This window comes from Drosophila bipectinata, chromosome XR (assembly GCF_030179905.1).
Source record: "Drosophila bipectinata strain 14024-0381.07 chromosome XR, DbipHiC1v2, whole genome shotgun sequence".
Taxonomy (NCBI): Eukaryota; Metazoa; Arthropoda; class Insecta; order Diptera; family Drosophilidae; genus Drosophila; species Drosophila bipectinata.
The window spans coordinates 18,178,846-18,196,889 of NC_091735.1; the positions used below are offsets into that span (position 1 = coordinate 18,178,846).

Here is an 18,044-nt window from a genome sequence, read left to right on the forward strand (position 1 = left end):
AGTTTTTTTTGGCGAAGAGGGTGTGCGAGTAATACTAATAATACATAGGGTTTTTGTTTCGTATCGAAGCACTTTCCCGCAAGTATCAAAGGTTGCTTTTATTGAAATATTTATACTAAAAATTGTACAATAGAATATACTTAATGTAATTTTTTTTTAAATAATACAAATTATGGGAAAACTTTTTGATGCAATTTTACCATTTATTCAGTTTATAGTTTAAATATTTATTAAACTTTTATGTATATACATTTTTATTAATACATGTATATATTTTTTTTCAATATCTTGTAGAACTTATCTTATAAACAAGAAAGCAAAGCTAACTTCGGGCGGAGCCGAAGTTGATATACCCTTGCAGCTAAAACCGGATATATATTGCAAACATCGGATATAGTTGGCCAATCCTTATGATTACATCATAATAAAACCAATCAATTACAATAAAAAATCGAAAAAAAAGTCCCAAGCTTCTATCTTCAAAAATACAAAAGTTGATATTTCTACCAAATACCATTTCCGATCGTTCAGTTATATGGCAGCTATAGGATATAGTCGGCCGATCCTAATGAAATTTTGTAGGTCGGATTAACTGACCAAAAATAGAATGTGTACCAAGTTCTAGCTTTCTATCTTCAAAAACACGAAAGTTGGGTCATTTCCGATCGTTCAGTTATATGGCAGCTATAAGATATAGTCGGCCGATCCATATGAAATTTGGCATGTCATATTATTTTGCCAAAAATAGCTCTCATGTCAATTTTTAGCCCTCTAACTCTAAAAACACCAAAGTTATACCATTTCCGATCTATCAGTTATATGGCAGCTATAGGATATAGTCGGCCGATCCGGGCCGTTCCGACTTATATACTGCGTGCAAAGGAAAGAAGGGTGTGTGCAAAGTTTCAAGTCGATAGCTTTAAAACTGAGAGACTAGTTTGCGTAGAAACAGACAGACGGACAGACGGACAGACGGACAGACGGACATGCTCATATCAACTCAGGAGGTGATCCTGATCAAGAATATATATACTTTATAGGGTCGGAGATGTCTCCTTCACTGCGTTGCACACTTTTGGACAAAATTATAATACCCTCTGCAAGGGTATAAAAATATATATAAAACACCACCCCAAAAACGCATCCAAACCTGCTTAGTATTTCCTTTCATATCTTTAGCTAATCCCTTGATAATGGTTCTTTTTTAAACACTTTTCGAAAACAGATCTTAATCTAAGATTGGAAAATTGTTTTTTTTTTTTTTTTTTATTTTATCTGATTGTTCTGTTGCTGCTTGTTCGTCTTCATCTTTAGTATTTCCCACAGCCCCTAACATCAAATGGGGGGCGTGTCAGCAGAGGGTGGCCAAAGTAGGCGGTGGAAGGGAGGGTTGATGTTTCGCATGTCATTGTCGTAAGTTGGCATATGTCACCAAGGTGTTATACGCGCACAAAGAAAAAAAAAATATATATATATATATAAACCCATATATACATATGTATGTTTCAGATTTTTTTTTGCAGCTTTTGTTTTTTTTTTCTAAACAAAACAAGAAAAACAAAATGTTGGCAAAGAAAAGGAAAACCACTGTGTGTGCTTGTGTGCGTGTGGCATTAAGGTTTATGTGCAAAAAGCCAAGTCGGAGCATTTGCGTTTGTATATTTAATGCACTCACTGTATGGGGTATACTTGATTTTATTTTTCAGCTAGAACCTGATATTTTCTTTTAGAAGTTTTTAGATACTCTTTCAAAAATAAGAAGAATTTTTATTTCTAAAGAAAACATGTTTTTCGACTTAATTTTGTAATTCCTAATAATTCGTTTCTTCAAATACAAATTTTTTTTCTGTCGATATCTACCTATCTATATATTTTTCTTCTTTTTTTCAGACCCTTTAATTTCTCCTAGAGCCTTTACCTTTGTCATAACCTTTGTTTAAAATTTTGCAAACGATTTCCAGGACGAGGCAGGCGAAAAAAAAACGAACACTTTGTACTCTAAGCCATTACCCGCTTTTAGCCTTTGCTACGCAAAACCCCTTTTAGCCATTTACTTTGAGAGTAAATTTATGTTAATAACAAAATCACAAAATCCTTAAATTGTCATTAGCTAAGCCTTTATTTTTTTTTTTTGCATTTTATTTCACTTTTTTTTATTTTTGGCAAGTCCATTGAGATTTTCTCGCAGATTATTTGTGTGTCTGGTTTTGGTTTTTGGTTGGAAAATTTCACTTCCTCTCCCCTCCGACCGGTGATAACCTCTTTCCTCTTCGTCTTTAATGGGTTTTGTTGTTGTGGAGGTTGGGTGGTTTTTTTTGGTTTTTTATTTTTTTTTTAACCTTTTTCAACCAAACAGCGAAAAAACAGAGAATGCTTTTAGCCTGGTCGAGACTAATTCCCCTCTTGTTATTTCTTTTGGAAATGTTGCAATTTGAGGTTTTTTTTTTGAATTTGCATTTTGTGTACAGCACTCGTACTCTTTGTGGAGTTTGTGACAAAAAGTGTTGCCTACTTCAAGCCGAAACAGATTTTTTTTCTTGTCTTTATTTCCGCTTTTAACTCTCTGCTCTTTCGTTGATGCATTAGTTTACGGTTCTTATCGGGCATTCCTTTTGTTTTTGTTGCATTTCCGTTATTCCGGACTCTTTCCTCAGATGGGTTTCGCCTCCCCATCTATGCTCAAACAAATTATGTGCCAATAAAGTCTCGTGTGTATCTGGGTGGGTGTGTGGTGAGTGTGTGTGACCCGCTCAATTCTTGCCAATAAAATCCATCTTAACTTTTATGGCCCAAAGGGGCCGTCTTTTCTTTCTTCATCTCCCAATCGTTGGGCCAACAACTTTCACCTCTCACTCGAGCCACTTGAAGAAATGGAAAAAAGGAACAAAATATTACCAAAATAAAGCCATCAATTCTAGGCATGTCAGTTGGCTTTTTTTTTTTGTTTTTGTTTTGATCTTAATTGTTTTCCTTTTTTTGTTTCAAGGTAATCGATTAAACCCGATTTATGCGATTAATTTATATTTTGAGTACTTTTTGGGAGTCCTGTGTGCTTATTTTTATTAAAAACTATAATGAATATTTTCTTTTTTAATTTATTGGTTCTTATGTTTTATTTAAAGTATGAAATCCATATTTTTTGGTTGCCAAATATTTTATTTGAAGAGCGTACTAATGTATCGATATTTTTTCATCGTGGATAATTTATTATAATCGATATTAATTGTTAAATTTTAAATCAATTCAACAATGTTTACTGTTAAACTACTGAAAAAATTTAGATTTTTATTAAAAACCGAAATTATTGAATCAAATTTAATTTTTGTAACATTCTTTTGGGCTTTTTATGAACTAAATGAACTAAAATTTTACAAAGAATATTTTCTTTAAATATCGAATAAAAATATCTGTAAAAAAACTCCAAAACCACAAATAACTTCCACCCAAAACTTAACAAATAATTTCTCTCGGTGCAACGGCTTAGGGGCCGCTATGGCAGCATCAACCGCATTGAGCCTGGCCTTTAAAGCTTTGCGCCCTTAAGTCCTTGTCAAATGTCATGTGTCCCGTATGTCCTGCTGTCCTGCGTTGTATCCTGTTTATGTGGATGTGCCGTGTATGTCCTGTATTGGGAGCTTATCGCCTGTTAGTGTCCTCAAATTGCAGCTAAACTTGTTCGCACCGAGAGCCGAAAGATAAACCAAAATTAAAATAACAATTGAATTGGCAAAGCAAATCCGGAAATATTTCAAGCGCTACTCGTATTATCGATTATCCTATCAAAATCATCTTATCAGGGGGTCTTCTACTATCTATGTATATATTGTGTGGAAAATAATAATAATAACTTTGAAAGCAATTATTTATTTAATTTTCTGTGTCATTAGAACTTTTGTGGACATACATTGCCATAAAGAGCTAAACTGATATAGTTATCACATTTTTGCCAAAATAAAAATAAAAAACTTGGTGAACTTGGTGAAAAAACTTTTGTCTAATATTTGTTGAGATGGGTTCGCTCATGGATACATATATGTTTCAATGAAATGTGACAAATTAGTTTCTTGTTATGTTTGTGTGCAGTGTCCAATGTGCATTCCGCATGTTGTTATTCCCTTTTCCGAATGCCGAGCACGTTTGTCCATCATTGCCAGTGGCGTCCTCCAAGAGGGACAGACAGCCAGCAGCAGGGGGTGAAAAGTTAAACTCGGGCATTAAATTCAATGGACCCACCAAAGGCAATGCCAACAACGACAACCAACTTGTTTTCCAGCCCTCTTGAGGGATGAGAGAGTATAAAATCTCGTTTTAAAATAATATTTTAATAGTCTGTCAACCAGTTTCTAAACCTACTTGGCGTATACGTAAAAATAAATTAATCATACGCCATGTGTAGCAATTTCCGGTTGGTTCTTTGTTGGTTTGTTTTTTGTGAGATAAAAAGTACTCACAGAATCTTTTAAAAGGGACATAGGGAAATTATTTAATTATTTAAGATTTAATGTGGTAATACATGGCGTATGTGTAACATAAAATAACTCATACGACTGGTGGGTTATTTTGTATTTTTCTTATTAAATGTCACTTTAATCATTAAAGCTTTTATTGCGGTTTTGCTATTTTATTTGGATATATTTTTATTTTTATTTTATTTCTGGTTCAAAAATACTCGGTATACCTGGCGTTTACGTTATGAGAAATCACTCATACGCCCCTTAGGCTTAAATACCTTTCCGAAATAAAATGAATTTTAGAAAAGAATTTAGCAGAGAATTATAAGAAACCTTTTTTTGATAAATTAATTCTTTCAAAATATTAAAGTAATACCTGTCGTATACTTAACAAAAAAAAAACTCATATGCCTCATGGGTTTCATAGTCTAAAAAAAGCAAACCTTTTAAAAAACCATTTAAAAAATTAAATGCAATTTAGCTTGAAAACTCAAAAAACATTAAGTAATATTTAGAAATTTTCCAGTTGAAAGACTTTAAGAAATAAAAAAAAAAAAACAATTCCGGCATCCCTGCCGAGAACTCGCAGAAGCGCAACAGGAAACGATTCCATGCCGGAAAATGGAAAGGACACGAAAAACAAAAGTATCCTTCAAGTGGTCATCAGCAGAATTGTTTTTCTTTTTTTTTCAGCATTTTTTTTTTGTAATGTTTCCCTGTTTGTTCTTTGCAATGTTGTTGTTGCTGTTGTCGGTATATTTGCACTGAATTAATTGACCAAGTTTTGCTTTAGAAACTTTGCCTTGGCTTTGGCCACAAATTGCAGTCATCACAACTGGGCAGAAAAAAAGGGGGGAAAAATACGGAAGAGGTCCTGAAGAGATAATTGCCGGAAAGGAGACAATTCAATTTTGAAAAGCCTTGCGGATATTTCTTGGATATTTCTTCGATTTTCTTGAATTTTTTTTTTGGTTTTATTTCAACTTTTTAAATATTTTAAGCATAATTTAGTAGCACTTTCTATCTCCTTCTATGGCCATATAATTTAGGACCACAAATTCTGTAAGCCATTAAAGTTTTCCGGCCTTTTCCGGCAGGATAAGCGATTGCATCTCGCTGGGCTTTCAACAACGCAGCACTAAACAACAATATCATGAATATTTATCCTTGGGCATAATTATCTACTACGCACCTCTCCCATACACACACATACACACACGTATATATAAAGATATATGTATATAGAATAATATATATATTATGGTGGTAGAAGACCTGCCTGAAGAAAAACAATTCCCAGGACTAGAGAACTAGGACGCTGGAGAATGAAAGGGCGAGTGTGGGCGTGGTAGAGCACTTAGTTAGGACTAAAAGTGCCCCATTGTTTTGTCCGTAGGACTAAGTATGTGTGTGTTAGCTGAAATTGCTTGGAATTTATGCATCCTGTCTGGGGAGCAAGCGAGATGGCATCACCGTCCGCCCAGGAAAAGGGAAGGCGACAATGGGCGACAGATTCCACTGGGGTTATCTTCTGGCGTCATAAGTTGAGCTCATTAGAAAACCGTTAAGTAGTAGGGTGGCTAAAGCTAAAAATAAAAAAAAAACGTACTCTCCCAACACCTTTTTAAAGTAAAAGTGCACAAAAAAAAAAAAAATAAGGAAACTCTAAACAGAGGCTGACAATGTCCTTGCCAAATGGCAAAAAGCCAGCAGAGTGCAAGCAAACAACAAAAAAGACACTAAAACCTTAAGATTCTGGATGCTTTTTATACTCTTTCCTCGGGGTACTTTTATATTTTTAATAGGGGTGTTCCTACATCAGTGCTAGAGCTATAAAAGTTATCTTTTCATGACTATTTCTTGAGGAAACAAACAAGATATAGACATGGTTTAGGGTTATCTTGTAAAATACATATTTGTTTCGGAGCTTAAATTATAAAAATTTTAAAAAGTTTCTATGAATATTAAAGGTACCTGTATTTTAGTCATCCTTAGTTATATTAGTTATCCGTTTAAGCATTTAAATTCTTAGAAAAATAACATGAAGGGTATTTAAACTTCGACTTGATCTAAGAAAAGCCTTCTGTACTTGTTTTTGGTTTATTTATGCCCTTACTAATTGCAAGAAGCGTTAAATAGAGAAATGGCAGCCGAAGCAGTCGAATAAGAAGGTTAAGGTGTGAAGCAGCTTCCAGATAGCCAGATACTCGAAATACAGATAGTATAAAACCAACAGAGTGGAAATGCACTTGAAGAAAATAAAGGGCATTAAATAAATTAAATTTTTTAGGTAATAATTAAAAAATAAGATAAAGCATGAGTTAAAAAAAAACTAAAACCCTTGAAAGGTAGTATTGAATACTTGATTTTGGAAAGACATATAATTTTTGGAAAGACGTAAAGACATATGGTAGTATTGAATACTTGATTTTGGAAAAACATATAACACAATATTAAAATATTAAAAGACCTGAAACATATAATTTAATGAGAATAATAAGGAAGAGACATAAAAATGAATATTTAAACGCTTTAAAACATTATATTTACTTAGTTCTTTTCTCTTTATTTTGAAATTATTTCCTTAAAAAATAAGTCTAATTTTTTCAATGCATAATAATTATTTTAATAATATTTACTTTTTTTCTTACCTTGTATTTGTATTCTTACCTCAATGTACTTGGTTCTCTCTCTTCATTTCTTATATATGTATATAGCTATATATATTTCTTCCTGTTCTATATATTATTCCCGTTGTCTATATGTATATATAGGATTTTTTACACCCCCCTCTATGTGAGCCTCTAAAAACGAAGCACTCAACTTTCATGACCCCGGGAATTGCAAGGCGTCCGAATGAGCGCGATTTTTATGACCTAATGAACTTAAGCAGCTTAACCCCTAAACGGGTGCCAGGGGTTAAGTTGTGTGCCTTAATGCACGGCACATGACTCTGCTAATTGAGTGTCCGGTATCCGGTATGGCTAAAAATATATATTTCCTTCCGCAACATTCGTTCGAATTTAATTCAGAGCTTCAAAGAGTGTGGCGCAGTGTGTGAAAAAGCAAACAAATATTATTTAATTAATTGCACATGACAATTTGCAAGAATGGCATTTTAATTTGTGTGTGTGTGAGTGTTTTTCATTTGTATTTTTCATAAATTCATTTGTGTCGGCAATTAATAAATGAAAATTAATGACTCTTCTGTGACAGGATATAAAGGACATGAACATTTGATTTGGTACTTGGTACTTGCTATGAAAATGACTCATTAAGTGTTTATTGAAAAAAATAACTATAATTTTTCAAAGTAAAGTGATTGGCTTGTCTTTCAAAGTGTCTCTAATTTAACCCCGGATTGGTAATACCCTTTATAGTACCCTGTATTTTCATAGCCTTTGTGTTTGTCGTGACAACTGTCAAACGTTTGATTTGTTATCCAACAACCGGTAGCCGGTGAATGCTTTGACATTTGTCAAAGGTAAGCGAAAGCAGCAAATTTCACGCTCACTTTCTTCCATGTGATAGTATATGGTGTGTAGCATACATGGAAAATGCTTAGCAAATGAGTTTCAGGTAAGGACTTAGGACTTCAGACTTCAAATACAAATGATTGATTATCCTTCACATACACATACAATCATACATACATGTTGTTGTACTGTAAGGATGAAGCTCCAGACAGCGACTCTGCCTTCATTCATTTATTTGCAATGTACGTTGAAATTTTAATGAGCTTTTGATGCAAAATACGAGTTAAGCTGCTTGTCGCATTATTTATGTTAAATGTCTTGAATAATTTAATGTCCCGGCATGCAAACGCCCATGGAAATGACCCAAAAAATCTGGCCAACTCTCAGATACTGAGAGGCTATTGACCAAAGCTATTGGCTTAACCAGATGAGCTTAATTGGTTTTACCGTATAGTCAAAAATGCGTTTTTTTTTTGGGGTGGAAAAATAGGTATATTTGGTTAATTGTTGAAGAAGGAAAAATAAAGGATAATTTAAAAGTTAAGGAGTAGTACGAAAAGAGCTCTTAAACTGTATGATACCCAATACTTAAAGTACATATATGACTTTTTTCTTGCCTACCTTAAGGCTTACTTACAAATATCAAGTTCGACAGTTTTAAACTTCCTTAAAAACAAACCTTTCACAATTTGAACACAATAACATCATTTAATAGACATTTGTTTGATGTTTTATGCCAACAAAAGGAATGCAGAAGCATACTCCCATTAAATGAATAAAAAACGAACAAAAATAGCTAAAATATATATATTGCATTCAATTTACGGAATTGCCATTTTTCGGTTAAAACTTTTCTTTTGCGGGGTCATGCATTTTATATTTGCAAAAATTTAGAATTCTTCTATTCAGATTTTAGCATTTTCGTCTGTTGCAATTCGATTGAAACTTTTATTTTTTGTTTGTTTTGCCAAAAGCTGTCAAAATATATATATAAATATGAATTTTTGTGGCTGGATGCAAGACAAAATATATATATGTATATATTTTTTTTTTAGAACTATGGGAAGGGGGCACCGACACATTTTCCATTTAATCGATTTGACTGGCGGCGGAATTTATAGTTTTTGGCTACTCAATTATGCAAATGTTCACAACAATAACATCAATTTTTGTGCACACACACCACAACAAAGAGCAGAACCACAAACCATTTAATGGAAACTGGCACAAAAACAAGCCACTGAACAATGGACAAACTTTTGAATGCAGTTGACAAGGACAAGGGTGTTAAGAGCAAGGATAAGAGTGTTTTTCTCCAAAAGATACGAAAGTTTCAATACTCTAATATTCAAAGTATTAAAGTAAATTTAAAAAAAGAAATAAGACACTACTTTCTAAGCAAAAGATAGTGGAAAATATTATTGTAGAAGTAGAAAATATTAATCCCTAGAGTTTTATTTAAAAACCTCAAATCTTAAACCTCAAGTACCGGGTATCTTATAGTTATAAAGTTCCAAATTTTTAAATGATTTTGAATACAACATTTTCGAAACCTTGAAAGAAAAGGATCAACTTTTAAAGCAGATCTTAAGAATCTAAACATTTGCCTCATTTTTATTTCCATCAATTTTAAAATATTTATAATCAACCAAAAATGATCAAATACCCTTTTGAAAGTTAAAAAAAAAACTCTATTCATTGGAAAAGTTTCCAAATACTATTCCCATTTGTCTCAATGGTATTTGTTTTGTTCTAAAAATGAGATTATTTTTTTCTGGATTTTCATTGAAGAATCCTCAGAATCAAAATTCCCACTGGAGGTTGAATGAAATTGGGCGGGAAAAATTGGGAAAAAGTGGACAATTTGGCAGGGAGAGGAAAACCCCAGGAAATTGGACGCCATTGTTGACATTGTTTCGATTGCCTCAGCACTCTCAATGAAACAATCCCATTTTCTTTTTTATTTTCTGTTTTTGTCGAGATCTGTTCTCTATGCATTTGTTGCAATTTTTGATTTTTGGCCAGCTGGCCAGCACAACAGCATCCAAATTGTAAACCGTATTTGCATATTACCCTAGCCCTCAAACCAGAAGGTTCGACCCGAGAAAAGAATGTGAGGTAAAGGGGTTGGCTTGAAATTCGGTTAAGTGCAACAGTTGCATCAGAGTTTTTGGCAAATGGAATTAAGTTCAATTGCCTGACGTTGCCAAAAAAAAACTGGTAGCTTTCTGAGGCACTCAGAGAAATTGGGAATAATTAAAGGAAGTTTTATTCTCTATAAGAAGGTGAGAAAGAAAAAAATTTGGAATCTGTTTCCTTTAGCTTTAAAAAGTACCGGGAATCATATATTATATATCAAATATAATATATGTAAAAAAAAATTTATATATATATATCTAGAAATAACATTTTAAACTTATACCCTTACATATTAAAAAGTATGGGGTATCATACAGCTTGCTCATATAGTTTAAAACATAATATATACAATAATAAAATGTATTGTATTTTTTTCAATTTTTTTCAAGTGCTTTTAGTATGAAGCATTCTACGAGTTCTGTATTTTGTTTAATTGCTTAGTGCTTCAGTTTAACAGTTAGTGGTTATGTGTGGGTGAGTTGGCTAACACGGATACCCACCACGCCCACAAGAACACACACCCACACAGAACTGATGATGGAGTTTGCATATCGCGAAGGCGACAACTTGTGGCCCCCAAAAATGAGCAAACAGCCGGAGGGCATGAGACATGCGAGTTGACACAGGCCAATGGAAATTAACTTATACGGGGGACAAGGTCAGAGGAGGATGAGGAGTTGCAGTTACAGGACTGATACACCATATATGTATGTACACAGATACAACTCATACTATATGTCATCACGACCCTGACTTTTTGGGAGAAAACTCTACCTTGGCAATTCCATTAAGAGAGGGGATGGAGGGAAAACTTTTTATTCAAACCCATTTTTCCCATTTCGGCATGTTTTTCTTTATTTTTTTTTTCAACATAAAATTTTTCCTGTGATACGGACTTTTTGGTATATTTTCCTCATTTTCCCAGTTCTGAATGTCAAGCAATTTCATGAGCCACAAATTTCTTTTTTTCACCCTTTGAACTACTTTGAACCAAAAATAGGAACAAAATATATACGAGTATACATATTTATTCAAAAAAAGAGCAGCGGAAAGTTTGAAAGTCCTGAAAAGGCAAAAAAAAAAGGATTTGAATAACGAAATTATTGACTGCACCTGACGATGGAAAAAGTTTTTCTTTTCTTTTTTTTTTTTATTTTTTTTTCGAGGGAGCAGATAGCTGGCTTTCTGATTAACACTTTTCAAATTTCCAACGGTCAGCCGAGCAAAAGATCTGAAGAGGGTTAATTTTCAAATGGCACACCAAATGCTACAAAAGATAACCCGCAAGGAACAAAAAAAAATTGTAAACAAATCGGAACGAGGAAATGGGGTTAAATTCACACAAAAAGCAGGTCGGAAATACTTCAAGCAAAGTTTATTAAGAAAACAATTAAAGTAAAAAATAAATAAATTAATGGTAAAGGGTTAGGATGTTGTGGCTTAAAAGTGACTTTATTAACATCAAGTTATTCATTTAATAGAGCTCTTTAGAGAAATAAAATTTAATATTTTTTTTCATGGTGTACTCAAAAATCTTTAAGCACTAAAATCCCACAAAAATAAAAATAATAAATTCCTATAATTTAATTATTACATTTCCCTCGCTTGACTAAACTTCAGCTGTAATTTATTACATTTTCCCTTTGGCTTTTGCTGAATTTTCTTCTTAGACAACACACACATACTATACACATACTTTCTCTGGGAACACTTTCTCCGCCTCCTCCAGGCGAATCCTTCATAAATTCACTTTATATACGATAGTGCTACGTTTTAAGTGTTTCACTGTTCTCCATTATTTTTTCGTGTTCACTTGTGTGTGTATATTTTATCCGATTTTTTTTCTTATTATTTATGATTATTATTATGTACTTTTTACCTCTCAGCTTGTTGTGGAGGGTGCGGTGTAGGGACATAAAAAAAAAAGACTGACAGGATATGTGTTGTCTCTCGGTTTCACAGCCGCCGCTATTTCAATTAATTTTTGTCTCGCACATTGTTGATAATGTTTGCCGACTTTCAGTGCCGGTAAATTGGAAAAAAAAGATGGGAACGCCTTTCAGTTTGGTGGAAAAAATAAAAGTGTAACGATGGAGCATGAAGCCTGAGAAAAAATGCGACAAAGGTTAAAAGGATTCAAGGGTAATGGCTAAAAAAAAGCCCGAAATGTCAGTGAAAACTTAAAGAAAGCTATGTCTTAAAGAAACTACATATACATATAATGAAGGAATTCTATTAGAATGAAAAATTTGAGACTAAAGATATAAAATTAAATAATACAAATTAAACAACTTTTTTTTTTTAGAACCGTAGTTGATCCTGTACTTGCTTAACTTTAAGAGCTTCTACATCTCAGGTCTATTAAAGATGAAAGACTAAGGGATTTTATTTATTTTAAAAAGATAATAACGCCATATTTAATATTTTATTTAATGCCATATGCCATATTTACATATTTGCCATATCAGATTATATCTAAAAGTCTATTATATTCCTTCTTCCTATCATGTGGAGTACCGGGTATCATACAGCCCATAAACTCTCTTTTTACTCTCAACTCAATCAATACCAATTATCTGCAGTCTTCATCTTAAACCCTGATCTCAATTTATAAAATCAGATTAACTGATTTGTTCATCACTTTAGAAAGTCTTTCACACTCTCTCCCTCTTTATGTATTTTTTTTTGTTTACTTGGCTTTTATTTTCCCCTCATTGTTTGATAGTTTCACGCCAACTCACGGTTTTTGCTTCATTTGTCAATCATTTAATGGCAATCATCCCCAGAGAACACTGACTTGAGTTGAATGCACTACACTGAGCACATACCATCTTAACTATATAATATATATGTTATGTATATAAGGAAAGGACTCCCTGACTGCTTGGAAAAAATGCAAGTTGTGTTTGAAAATATTTTTCACAATTGGGTTTGTGCGCTCCCTCGCCATCTTAACTCGTATTTATTTCATTTCATTTATTTCACTTTTCGCGTGTGCCTGGAAATGATGGAAATACACGTATTACAGTAGTATGTTGTGTTAGATGTTCTTATAATGCACTTTAAGAAAATAAATACATATTTTAAGAATTTTTTTTAAGGACAAATTGCATTATGTTTAATAACGAATACCACAAAGTAGAATGAGAGCATAACGTTTCATACGTTAATAATGTATGAGTGCTGCATTAAACATTAAAGTTTAGTGACGAAAGCACTTACTTATCCGTATATTTCACGAAAGTATTTATTTCAGTTTATTTAAGTATTTATTTAGGTGATTCAGTGACGAAAGCGTTTAGTTATCCGAATATTTCAGTGACGGAAGTATTTATTTCGGTGATTCAGTAACGAAAGCACTTACCAGAACATTTTTGGCAACGAAAGCACTTAATATAGTATGATAGAAATTCTGGCGAAAAAAATTCTTCTCTTTTAATCTTTTGAAAAAAGAGTTAACTATAATTTTTTTTTAAGTGTCACTGAGCTTTTGTTGTGGCCAGAACTGAATCGGATTGTCTTCTTAGCCAGTGCCAAGAGTTGGAATGCTTTTTTTTTCTTATATTATTATTTTTTTTTTGCTTGGCAAGCAGACTTACTTGGCTTGGCAGTTGCTTGCAGTCCAAGCTGGATTGCAGCACATCCTTTTCATCCTTCTGCCAGAGTAGTTGCCTCCTTCTTATTACAGCCCCGCCCCCCAAATGCCACTTAAGTATGCTAAGATTTCCGTTGCGCTGGTGCTGGCGTTTGTTTTATTGCACGACAGCGAAAGCAGAAAAGCAGCAAGGCAGCAAAGCAAAAGCAGAAAATAGGAAAAGCAGAAAGGCAGTGGGATAACTGAGAAGCAGACAAAACAGTTGAGCAACATCAACAACAAATAAATATAAATAATGAAATACAAAGTCATTTTGCGCCACAATGACAATGCCAACTCCTTGCCAGGACCTTCAACATGCCTCATTCTCTCCAACAAAAAAAAAAAAAAATAAAAATAAAAAAATCGTCATATGCTTATGAAACCTAACAGACGACATCTAGGAATCTTGAGACCTTTACTATCCTGTAGCCTGTATCTTTAAGCCTGCCTCGTGTATTTTGTATCTCTGCTTGTATCTTTAACTGCGTATCTTTAACTGTGCTTCTCTGTATCTGTATATCTGAGTATCTGTGTATCTGCACGTGGGCGAGTGAAATATCTGTTGGCTGTTTATTATCCAGACAATGATTACATAGACACACGCCGTTCTGCCCGCGCCTTCTGGCGAAACCCACACAATGTAATAGAGCTCATACCGAGCAGAAAAACCACACACAATTCCTATGAAAATGCTTAAAATCATGGTTGGTTTTGATTTTATTTCTCGGTCTTGTCCTTGTTCTTGTTGTCTTTTTCTTTTTTTTTCTTATCCGAAGTTAATAGTTAAGTTGGACACTTAGAAATATAGATAACTATTTACTCATTTTTTAAATTACATACATATTTAAATAATATTTATTTATAATAATTTAAAAAAAAAAAAAACCTACTAGCCTCCTTACTAACCTACTAAACTTACTTACTTACTAAAAATATCTATAAATTTTATATAATATTTGGTACAAACTAAAAGCCTCTAAAAATATAAAAGGTATATATAAAGCTTAGCTTTAAAGTAAATTCCAAAAGTCCAACTCTTTAACTGAAAACCCCATAAAAACCAAAAACCAAAAGCTCATCAAAAGAATTTTGGGCGTAAATGTGAATATTTCGTGAGTGAATGCTGATTGCTGGTCAGAAATTCCGATGCCACTCACAGATATTTCCCATTGCCGGTATGGAGACACTACCGTATCCGTTTAGATAGTTAGATACATAGATAGCCCGATAGCTGGATATACAGATGGATATAAAGACAGAAAGTCAGATAGATAGATGGAAAGATATAGCCATACGCATTCGAAACACGCACCCTGGATACCGATGCAAATGCTGCGAATAATGGACACTTCTCGGCGGCAAGAACCACAGAAATGCGGCTCACATCCTGACAGGGGCAGGATACGAAGGCAGGACATACATACATACATATTTATGGCCGGAATGGTTGGCGAATGGTTGCTATTGCCGGGTTGCCGGTTAAATCGTTTGACAGACCAAAACCGAAAATCAAAGCTGCCACAAGACGAGGCAAAAGCAAATGCAATGGCAAAGTCAGTGTCAGTTGCTCTGCCAAAATGCGAAAATCCCCTCAAGCTATATGAGATGTAAACCCTTAAAGAGGATATTCCTGTTCCTCCCAAAAAGGACCTACCTCTCTACCATACCACTATGGGTGTGTTTTGTGTAATCCTTTCTCAATCACTTATGCAAACGCATTTCGGCGTGTTGCAAGCAGTTTGCTTCAAATATGCAACGAATTTTTCCCCTTGTTTGACAGCGGCAACAATTGCAACTTGATTGGCGGCCAACCAACATCTCTCTTTTGGCCTGGCCCTTGGAAAAACTGTAAAACTGTATAACTGTATAAAACCGGTGTAAAGCCGGCGAAAAACAATGTTGCCGAAATGGAAAACGTTGCATGCATATTCAAGTAGTGGCTTGATTGCCATGCTGCCATGTTGCTGCATTTTTTTTTGCATTTCTGCGTTTGTGTTTTATTTGGCATTTCCTGGCCGGAAAACAGCATCCAATTGTGGTCAATAAATGCGAATATCTTTGTAAATGAATTGGTTATAAAACTAAAACCCTTAATTTGTGGTTTTTGTAGCGGATTTTAAGCGGTTTTCGGTGTGGCTTTTTGTTTAGGTTTCATTTAAATCAATAAATAATATAAGTAAATGACAAATGGATGGATAAATAAATATATAAATAATATATAGATAAAATAAATTTGTAAGAAAAATGTATAAAATATACATATAAAAAAACAAATCACAGGGAAGAGGCAAAGAATTATGTATTGTTCAATAAAATCTATTTGTTTTAAACATACGAGACATGAGTATTTGATAAAAAAAAATTAAATTATTAAAGTCTTTTATTCATTTTGAAAAGTCTTCTAAACAAAGTCCAATTACTACGTACAGTGTATTGAAATCATAGGCTTCAAGATTTCTATTAAAAGAAATTTTGGAACTACCAACTAGTTTTTGGTTTTTGAATTAAAAGAATATTAAATTCATTTGAAGATTTAAAAAAAAAATGTCTAAAAAGTTTTAAAATTTCAACAGTATTTCCCTTTCTTATTTCTGTATGAGGGAGCTTTGGGCTTAACTTTTATATTATTATTTTTTAACCTTTTTTTCAGCCATAAAGATATTTAATTTATTCCTAACTTTCAATAGTTACTTTGAAATATTCCTGAAATGAGAAATAAATTCTGAATTTAAATGCTTTAATTTTTAATTTAAAATTATACCCATTTTCTCAGTACCTAAATGATTTAAAATCTTAAAAGTGATCTAAAAAGTATCTTAAACCTCGAATGATTGCAAAATTTGCCTTTTCAATCACTGAAATTTTCTGAAAAAAAGAATAGAAAAGAAAAAAGGGGGAAAAGTGCAAAATGCCAACACCAATACGCTTGTGCGTTTTCAACCGGCGCTGTTGCAGCGCTATTTTCCGTAGAATATTTCTTAGTTTTCCGGTGGCACAGCATGGGTTGCATGGACTCGCAGGAGTTGCAAAAAGGGCGGCATTGGTGTTGGCAATGGTGGTACAGTTCCTGCCCCCAGGCGGTGGGGCAACTAAATTGAGCTGGATGCACTGAGGCAGCTTGTCACTAGGGGCAGGCCAAGAACGGTAGCATGGGGCAGGGGCAAGACTATGGAGTGCCAAGTGGCAACTACATACAACTTGGCTTCATCTTCTGTTTTTATTTTATTTTTTTAGCCACCTCACTTACTCACTTTTGGGCCATGTTCAAGTTTCGCCAGTTCACTTTGCTTCTGCATAAATAAAGAGGCGCAAATTAAATTTGAAATTTTGTTGCGGCAAATTGGGGGTGCAGGCTGGCTGATTCTGTATGTGTGTATTTCCTTTTCCGGGTGTTGTCGCACCTTCATCCCACCCCCCAACGAATGCCAATGGATTTGTCGTGTCTGCACTTGTTGTTGGTTGGTATTTTAATCGCCAATGTGGTTTCTCCATTTCCCAAAAAAAAAGAAGGATTCCCTCCAGGAAAAAAAAGACAAAAAGTTGTCACGATGCCACTTTTCCACATTTTGCGGCATGCCACTGGATATTCATTACCGAAACAGACCTACCGCCTTATAAACTCAAAAAGCTGATGAAAATTTCTCACATAATTCTCTGACATATTCAGCTCATGAACTCTTATGGAATTCTTTCCCGACTCTTAAGCCTCCACATCAATTTTGGGCGATGATGATCTGAAGAAATATGTATTTTTGCATTTATTATTTTTACACCATTTTTTGGGGAGAAGAAAAAGAGGAAAAAGGAAGTTTGAATTTAAAATCAAACACTGAAATAGATATTATATGTACTACTTTGTTCCTATGGTTTTTTGATTGCTGGTTTAGCTTGTTAACATTTTATCCACAAACTAGTTTGTCCTTTTATAAATTGATTCCTGGTTTCCACATTGCTCTCCTTGTGAGGCAACTGTGAGCTGTACTCATCAAGTAAATTCTTTGAGCGCTTCCATTTGGCTTTTATGACCCACATTTTCATAGGGCCATTTGTTTGCCATTTCATCTTTTTCTTGTTTCTCTTTTTTTTGGTGAATTATACTCTTAAAAAGAGTCTTGGTATTTTCTTGAAAAGATTGCTGCAAAGGAAAGGAAATTTTTTATAATTATGTATATGTCTCTTAATAGATTTATTATAAATATTCTTATAAGCTAGTTATAACTTTATTTTTCTGTGTAATTTTTTCCGATTATCCGTCTGTCGTTCTTTTGTGTCCGTCTGTCCGTTATTAGAGAGGATCTAACGATTCTGTTCAAAACAAAGTAAATTTAAAAAATATATGTC

At 33.7% G+C, this 18,044-nt stretch overlaps 1 protein-coding gene across 2 annotated transcripts in view; it reads right to left on the reverse strand.

Moving 5' to 3' along the window:
- Nucleotides 1-17,437: 17,437 nt before the first annotated feature.
- The window catches only part of LOC108131879 (uncharacterized), a 32,802-nt gene continuing 32,195 nt past the window's right edge, over nt 17,438-18,044 (reverse strand). Inside the window, exon 6 of one of the 2 annotated variants that reach the window (XR_011441884.1) lies at nt 17,438-17,838. The gene's annotated coding sequence lies outside the window, so the exon portion shown is untranslated. The remainder of the gene's footprint in view (nt 17,839-18,044) is intronic. The other variant, XM_070276617.1, reaches the window with a different exon arrangement.